This window comes from Arachis ipaensis, chromosome B6 (genome assembly GCF_059453495.1).
Source record: "Arachis ipaensis isolate K30076 ecotype BB chromosome B6, ASM5945349v1, whole genome shotgun sequence".
Taxonomy (NCBI): Eukaryota; Viridiplantae; Streptophyta; class Magnoliopsida; order Fabales; family Fabaceae; genus Arachis; species Arachis ipaensis.
Window position 1 is genome coordinate 45160895 of NC_142441.1, and position 9166 is coordinate 45170060.

A 9166-nucleotide genomic window follows, 5' to 3' on the forward strand; every position below is an offset into this window, starting at 1 on the left:
CCCGCCCGAACTGGCCTCCCAATTCAAACTACCCTCTGTCTCGTTGTGATTCACTCCCTCTCCAGAAGTAGAATTCCAAAGCAGAACTATGCATACGATATTACGTTTTCATTTTTGGAATTATGTTTTTGCTTTTTTAGGTGTGTTATTATTTAGTAAAATTATTTTTGGGCTTAATTGTTCCTATGTTTTGTTCAATTAGGGTTTTGGTTTCTGGGTTCAAAATTTTTGACTTTGCCTTATATGAAAGTGTGTATCTTTAACCAGACAAAAAAATGATAAAAAAATATAAAATTTATATCTTACGCAAAATTTGGTAAAAAAAATTACAGCTAGAAAAATATATAGCATAAAAAAAGATAAGGTTTGCTTCAAAACAATAAAAAGATCTTGATTTTGAATATATTACACTATCATCAAAATATAAATTTTGATCGAAATCACAAGTATTTATATAAATGAGTCAAAGTCAACTCTAAGATAATAATATACTTGCTAAATTAAGAGAATATAAACAATTAAAAAGAACAAAACAAAACCCTTAAACTATAGCTATTTCAATTTGCAACTCTAGTCTACTTCATTTACATGTTGAATGTTTGAAATTGGTGGTCATTGTTATTCTCATCAGCCAAGAATCCATCCATTCTTGTAGGTGGCAATATTTGCAAAGATTGTGACACATTCTGGGATTGAGGAGAAAGAATATCCTCCAAATTAGTCTCATATTGAAGTTGATTAATCCAATTCTCAACCTTGGCAAGATCATCCCAATTAATAAAATTACCATCTTCAATGATTTGATTTGTAGAATCCATAATAGCACTCTTTCCTTTAGATTCCATAACCCCATGTTGGTTTGTAGTAGAACAATCTAAAGGCACATTAACTTGGCTAGTAGAATCCAAGATTGCCTCATTATTGTTTGCCACAAGATGAGTAACATTTGGATCAAAATTAGGGTTTTGGGTTTGATATACCAAATTATCATGATCAAGAGCATAATCATGATTAGAAATATTGTTAATGAAATTGGATTGACTTTGACTTTGGTTAACATTGAAGTTGCTACTATTATCTTGATTACCCTCCTTCAGCATGTCAATTCTTTCCTTACAAGCTTCAATTCTAGTGTTCATCAAAGCAATAAATTCCATCAATTGGTCTCGATCTAAGGTAGTAAAGATTGGATCCATGGTAGGATAAATTAGTTTCAATACCCTCTTTCTCAATTTAAAAATCTCAACCTCAACCATAATCTTCTTATTCTTAAAAAAATATTTTCAACAAAGATCATGGGGTATGTGTCATTGTTCTTTTGAACCTCGTACTTTTCAATTATGGATTCCATCTTTGAATGTTCTTATGGCCAAGTCATTTGTTGAGAAGAATCATCTCCATAAAAAATTAGACAAGCTTCAACTTTACATAACTTTAAAAATGTTTGAAATTCTTTTCATGATTCAATCTTTTCTTTGCATGAAAGAAATTTTACGTTCTCGTTCATTTTGGATGCATTCTTTGACTGTTTTTCACGTCCCGTCTAAAATTAAGAAAATATTCCAAAATATTAAAAATTATATGAAATTAAATTACATAATTATATGAAAGTTATGAGTAACAATCTAATTCTCTATTGTAGAAATTAACAAACACAAAAAAAAAAACAAAAACAAAAAAATAACCCATCTCAAGTTCATAATTCTCAATGTTGTCTACAAACCACACCCGTAAGGTCGGATTTCAAAACCACCATATCATTCACTACTCCAACTCAAAGCTTAGCCTTTTGTACCTAATTTTTTAAGGAGTGTAATTTCTTTAAATGAAAATGTAATGTGACCAATATTTTTTCGTGTATATTTTTCTTATCGACCCAATACTAACCAACTTTATTTTTTTCATTAATAATAAAATACAATGTTGTATTGAAAATCAATGCTATGTATGAATTTCATCCTCTATGAAAGGATAATAGAATTTCACTTTCTACAATCAAATATAAGCTAACTTTGAACGCAAAGTAACATAATCCATAAACATAAGCTTCCGAATTCAAAATTTCAATATCCAACCAATTACTCTATGTTATCCAAACCCCCTCCTAAACCGTAAACCATAACACCCCCACACCCACCCTCCTAACAAAAAATTTCAACAACAAAAACATCAACCAAAAAACTAAAAACAGATGCAACCTATAACACAAGATCAAAACTTGACGAGAATAAACAAGTACCTAGATGAAAATTAGAGAAAAAATGGGAAAAAAGGACTCACTAGGAAAAAGCAGTAGTTTCTTCCTCGAGCCAGTTATGGATGTGCTTAACGTTGCATTTGAATATGTTGGCAGATTACTTCACATCGCTCCTCAGAAGAAGTACCACTGCACTCACACTAGCCACCGTCAGCACAAAATTCATCAAATTCATAATAATAGCAAAGGATTTCACTACCCCGAAGAAAAAAAAAAGATTTTTTATGATGTTTATACTGCTGCTGCTACCACTTGCAGTGCAATGAGGAGAGAAAATTAAAATAGCAATTTTTTTTGGACACGATGAGGGATAGACACACCCATCCCACACACCTAGAACAGACCCGACCCAGAATCTGCCCGAACCGGATTCCCAATTCAAACTACCCTACTCTCTCTCGCTGTGATTCACTCCCTCTCCAGAAGTAGAATTCCAAAGCAAAACTATGCATGCAGTATTATGTTTTTATTTTTGGAATTACGTTTTCATCTTTTTGGGTGTAATATTATGTAGTAAAATTATTTTTCGGCTTAATTGTACCTATTTTTTGTTCAATTAGGGTTTAGGTTTTTGGGTTCAAAATTTTGGGCTTTGTCTTACATGAAAGTGTGTATCTTTAACCAGATCCAAAACAGAATGATAAAAAAAATAAAATTTATATCTTAGGCAAAATTTAGTAATAAAATTGCACCTAGGAAAATATATGACCAAAAAAGATATGGTTTGCTTCAAAATAGTGAAAAGATCTTGACTTTGAATATATTACACTATCATCAAAATATAATTTTTGGTCAAAATCATAAGTATTTATATAAATGAGTCAAATTCAGCTCTAAGATAATAACATACTTGATAAATTAAGAGAATATAAACAGATAAAAAGAACAAAACAAAACTCTAGAACCATAGCTATTTCAATTTGCAACTCTAATCTACTTCATTTACATGTTGAATAGCTAAAATTGGTGGTCATTGTCATTCTCATCAGCCAAAAATCCATCCATTGTTGTTGGTGGTAAGATTTGCAACGATTATAACAAATTCTGAGATTAATGAGAAAGAAAATCCTTCAAAGTAGTCTCATATAGAAATTGATTAATCCAATTCTCAGCATTAACAAGACCATCCCAATTAATAAGATCTCTATCTTCACCAATTTGATTTGTAAAATTCACAATAACACTCTTTTCTTTTCCCAAGTTGGTTTGTTGTAGAACAACTTAGAGGCACATTAACTTGGCTAGTAGAATCCAAGATCACCTCATTATTGTTTGCCACAAGATGAGTAACATTTGGATCAAAATTAGGGTTTTGAGTTTGATATATCAAATTATCATGATCAATAGCATAATCATGATTAGGAATGTTGTTCATAAAATTGAGTTGACTTTGACTTTGGTCAACATTGAAGTTGCTACCATTATCTTGATTATCCTCTTTCAACATGTCAATTCTTTCCTTACAAAATTTTATTTTAGTGTTCACCAAAGCAATGAACTCCATCAATTGGTTTCCATCTAAGGTAGTAAAGATTGGATCCATCGTAGGATACTTTAGTTGTAGAATCCTATTTCTCAATTTAGAAATTTTAGCCTCAACCATAATCTTCTTGTTCTTAAAAAGTTCTTTTTCATCAAAGATCATGGGGTGTCTCATTGTTCTTTTGAATCTCGTACTTTTCAATTATGGATTGCACCTTTGAATGTTCTTGTGTCCAAGTCATTGTTTAAGAAGAATCATCTCCATAAATAATTAGACAATCTTCAACTTTACATAGCTTTAAAAATGTTGAAATTTTCTTCATGATTTCATCTTTTCTTTGCATGAAAGAAATTTTACATTCTCGTTTGTTTTGGATGCATTCATAGACTATTTTTTCACGACCCATCTAAAATTAAGAAAATATTCCTTAATATTAAACATAATATAAAATTAAATTACATAATTGTATGAAAGTTATGAGTAACAATCTCAGTCTATATTGTAAAAATTAACAATCACAAGAAAAAAGAAAAAGAATAAAAAAACCATCTCAAGTTCTTAATTCTCAATGTTGTCTACAAACCTCACCCGCAAAGTCAGATTTCAAAACCTGATACCATTCACTACTCCAAGTCAAAGCTTAGCCTTCTCCACCTAATTTTTTTTAGGAGTGAAATTCCTTTAAATGAAAATGTAATGTGACCAATATTTTTCCTTGTATATTTGCATTATCGACCCAATACTAACTAACTTTATTCTTTTCATTAATAATAAAATATAATGTTGTATTGAAAATCAATGCTATATAAGTATCCAGATGGAAATCAGAGAGAAAATGGAAAAAAGGGACTCACTTGGTAGAAGCAGCGGTTTCTTATTCGAGCCAGTTACAGATGTGCTTAACATTGCGCCGGAATATGTTGGCAGATTGCTTCATGTCGGTTCTCAGAAGAAGCATCACCGCACACACACCGGCCACCGTCAGCACGAAATTTGTCAATCCCATAATAATAGCGAAGGGTTTCACCACTCCGGAAAAAAATGATTTTTTATGATGTTTATGCTGCTACTGCTACTTGCAGTGCAGTGAGAAAAGAAAATCAAAATAGCATTTTTTTTGCACACGGTGAGGGCCAGACACACCCGGTCCACACACGCAGAATGGATCCGGCAAAAAATTTGTCCGAACCGGCCTCCCAATTCAAACTGCCCCTCTCTCGCTATGACTCACTCCCTCTCCAGAAGTAGAATTCCAAAACAGAACTATAGATGCGGTATTATGTTTTTATTTTTGAAATTATGTTTTTTGTCTTTTTGGGTGTGATATTATGTAGTAAAATCATTTTTGAGCTTAATTATTCCTATTTTTTATTCAATTAGGGTTTTTTTTTCTGGGTTGAAAACTTTGGGCTTTGACATGAAAGTGTGTATCTTTAACCAGACCTAAAAAAGAATGATAAAAAAAATAAAATTTATATCTTAGGTAAAATTTGGCAATAAAATTGCAGCTAGAAAATTAAATGACAAAAAAAAAGATATGGTTTGCTTCAAAATAGTGAAAAGATCTTGACTTTGAATATAGGACACTATCATCAAAATATAATTTTTGGTCGAAATCATAAGTATTTATATAAATGAGTTAAAGTCAACACTAAAATAATAACATACTTGCTAAATTAATATAATGTAAACAAATAAAAGGAATAAAAAAAATCCTACAATTATAGCTGTTTCAATTTACAACTCTAGTCTACTTTATTTATATGTTGAATGGCAAAAATCCATCCATTGTTGTTGGTGGAAAAATTTGCAAGGATTGTGACACATTCTGAGATTGATGAGAAAAAAATCCTCCAAATTATTCCCGTATTGAAGTTAAATAATCCGATTCTTAACCTCAACAAGATCATCCCAATTAATAAGATCACCATATTCACTGATTTAATTTGTAGAATCCACAATAGCACTCCTTTTTTAGAATCCATAACCCCAAGTTGATTTGTAGTAGAACAATCTAGAGGCACATTAACGTGGATAGTAGAATCCAAGATCACCTCATTATTATTTGTCACAAGATGAGTAACATTTGGATCATCAAAATTAGAGTTTTGGGTTTGATATACCAAATTATTATGATTAAGAGCATAATCATGATTAAGAATGTTGTTCATAAAATTGAGTTGACTTTAACTGTGGTCAACATTGAAGTCGCTACCATTATCTTGATTACCGTCCTTCAACATGTCAATTCGTTTCTTTCAAGCTTCAATTTTAGTGTTCACCAAAGCAATGAACTCCATCAATTGGTTCCATCTAAGGTAGTAAAAATTGGATCCATGATATTATACTTTAGTTGGAGTACCCTCTTTCTCAATTTAAAAATCTAAGCCTCATTCATGATCTTCAGGTTCTTCAAAAATTCTTCTCCATTGAAGATCATGGAGTGTGTCTCATTGTTCTTTTGAATCTCGTACTTTTCAATTATGGATTGCACCTTTGAATATTCTTGTGGTATAAGTCATTGGTTAAGAAGAATAATCTCCATAAACAATTAGACAAGTTTTAGCTTTACATAACTTTAAAAATATTGAAATTTTTTTCATGATTTCATCTTTTCTTTGCATGAAAGAAATTTTACGTTCTAGTTCGTTTTGGATACATTCATAGACTACTTTTTCATGACCCATCCAAATTTAAGAAAATATTTCAAAATATTAAACATAATATCAAATTAAATTACATAATTATATGAAAGTTATGAGTAATAATTTCAGTCTTTATTTTAAAAATTAATAAATACAAAAAAATAAAAACAAATCATCTCAAGTTTTTAATTTTCAATGTTGTCACAATTATATTATTAAAAAACCAAATACAGAGAAGAATTATTTTATACCTTATTTTAACCAAATAAAAAAACTAAAAAACCATTCATAGCTACAACATGTTTTGTTGATCAACAAAAACAAGAAGGAAAACAAGAAAGAACATAATAGCAAAGAAGATAAATATCTTTTACATGTAAATTAAAGTTCATGTTAATTTTGAAAATAAAATGAAAATAAGAATATTAACACCTTCAATGGTTGACCTTAGATTGTGCAGAGAGGAAATTTATTGGAGTAAAATATGAAGTGAATTTGTGAAAACTAAATATCAACTTATTATATTATTTGATTAAATCCAACTAGCTTCTTTTATATATATATATATATATATATATATTATTTGTTGGAAATAAGATTTATTTATTTGAAAAAGAAAAAATATTTGGCCATCACTACTTAAAGATTACCGAAAATATTTGATTGAGAAATATATCCATAGAGGAAGTGAATTGTATTATAAATTTATGTACAAAATATTTATTTAGATTCACCAAATATTTAATTAATTAATGTAGAGATTTATATAATTCCACCACAAAATTGAGGGACTATATTTAATGTGGCAAGGATTGATACAGTAACAAATACACACAAAAACCAAAGATGGGTCAGTTCAACTCATTTAGGCCCATGTCGATTAAATTTGTGGACCGGGCTAAATTTATTTATAGTTTTTAAAATGTATATTTCTTCATCACCAAAATAATATGTATATTTCTTATATACAATATATGTTTTCAGAACAAAAAAAAATGGCTTGATTCACTTGAATAATGTATTATTTGTCCAAACCAACTTGGGTTGGTTAGCTTACTTGTCCACTAAAACAAGTATCGAAGATTCAGATCCCACTTTACGCATAAGATCACCATATTCACTGATTTAATTTGTAGAATCTACAATAACACTCATTTTTTTAGAATCCATAACCCCAAGTTGATTTGTAGTAGAACAATATAGAGGCACATTAACGTGACTAGTAGAATCCAAGATCACCTCATTATTATTTGTCACAAGATGAGTAACATTTGGATCAAAATTAGAGTTTTGGGTTTGATATACCAAATTATCATGATGAAGAGCATAATCATGATTAGGAATGTTGTTCATGAAATTGAGTTGACTTTAACTATGGTCAACATTGAAGTCGCTATCATTATCTTGATTATCCTCCTTCAACATCTCAATTCTTTCCTTACAAGCTTCAATTTTAGTGTTCACCAAAGCAATGAACTCCATCAATTGGTTCCCATCTAAGGTAATAAAGATTGGATCCATGATAGGATACTTTAGTTGGAGTACCCTCTTTCTCAATTTAAAAATCTAAGCCTCATTCATGATCTTCTTGATCTCGAAAAATTCTTCTCCATCAAAGATCATGGGATGTGTCTCATTGTTCTTTTGAGTCTCGTACCTTTCAATTATAGATTGTACCTTTGAATATTATTGTGGTCAAGTCATTGGTTAAGAAGAATCATCTCCATAAACAATTAGATAAGTTTCAACTTTACATAACTTTAAAAATGTTGAAATTTTTTTCATGATTTCATCTTTTCTTTGCATGAAAGAAATTTTACGTTTTCGTTCGTTTTGGATACATTCATAGATTGTTTTTTCACGACCCATCTAAAATTAAGAAAATATTTCAAAATAATAAACATAATATAAAATTAAATTACATAATTATATGAAAGTTATGAGTAATAATTTAAGTTTTTATTGTAGAAATTAATAAACACAAAAAAATAAAAATAAAAACAAATCATCTCAAGTTTTTAATTTTCAATGTTGTCACAATTATATTATTAAAAAACCAAATACAGAGAAGAATTATTTTATACCTTATTTTAACCGAATAAAAAAACTAAAAAACCATTCATAGCTACAACATGTTTTGTTGATCAACGAAAACAAGAAGGAAAACAAGAAAGAACATAATAGCAAAGAAAATAAACAGCTTTTACATGTAAATTAATGTTCATGTTAATTTTGAAAATAAAATGAAAATAAGAATATTAACTCCTTCATTGGTTGACCTCAGATTGTGCAGAGAAGAAAGTTATGGGAGTAAATATGAAATGAATTCGTAAAAACTAAATATCAACTTATTATATTATTTGATTAAACCCAACTAGCTTCTTTTATATATATACTTTTTTATTTGTTGGAAATAAGATTTATTTATTTAAAAAGAAAAAATATTTGGCCATCACTACTTAAAGATTACCGAAAATATTTGATTGGGAAATATATCCATAAAGGAGGTGAATCGTATTATAAATTTATGTACAAAAGATTTATATAGATTCACCAAATATTTAATTAATTAATGTAGAAATTTATATAATTCTACCACAAAATTGAAGGACTACATTTAATGTGGTAAGGATTGATTAAGAAACAAATACACACAAAAATCAAAGATGGGTGAGTTTAACTCATTTAGGCCCATGTCGATTAAATTTTTGGACCGGGCTAAATTTATTTATAGTTTTTAAAATGTATGTTTCTTCATCACCAAAAAAATATGTATATTTC

The 9166-nt window shown here is 29.3% G+C and overlaps 5 pseudogenes; all 5 read right to left on the bottom strand.

Annotated features, from left to right (window-relative positions):
* Positions 1-584: 584 nt before the first annotated feature.
* Positions 585-1529, bottom strand: LOC148555383 (uncharacterized; annotated as a pseudogene).
* A 750-nt stretch (positions 1530-2279) lies between these two features.
* Positions 2280-2432, bottom strand: LOC148555384 (uncharacterized; annotated as a pseudogene).
* Positions 2433-3199: 767 nt separating this feature from the next.
* Positions 3200-4146, bottom strand: LOC148555385 (uncharacterized; annotated as a pseudogene).
* Positions 4147-5499: 1353 nt separating this feature from the next.
* Positions 5500-6427, bottom strand: LOC148555386 (uncharacterized; annotated as a pseudogene).
* A 1011-nt stretch (positions 6428-7438) lies between these two features.
* Positions 7439-8254, bottom strand: LOC148555387 (uncharacterized; annotated as a pseudogene).
* Between the last annotated feature and the right edge of the window lie 912 nt (positions 8255-9166).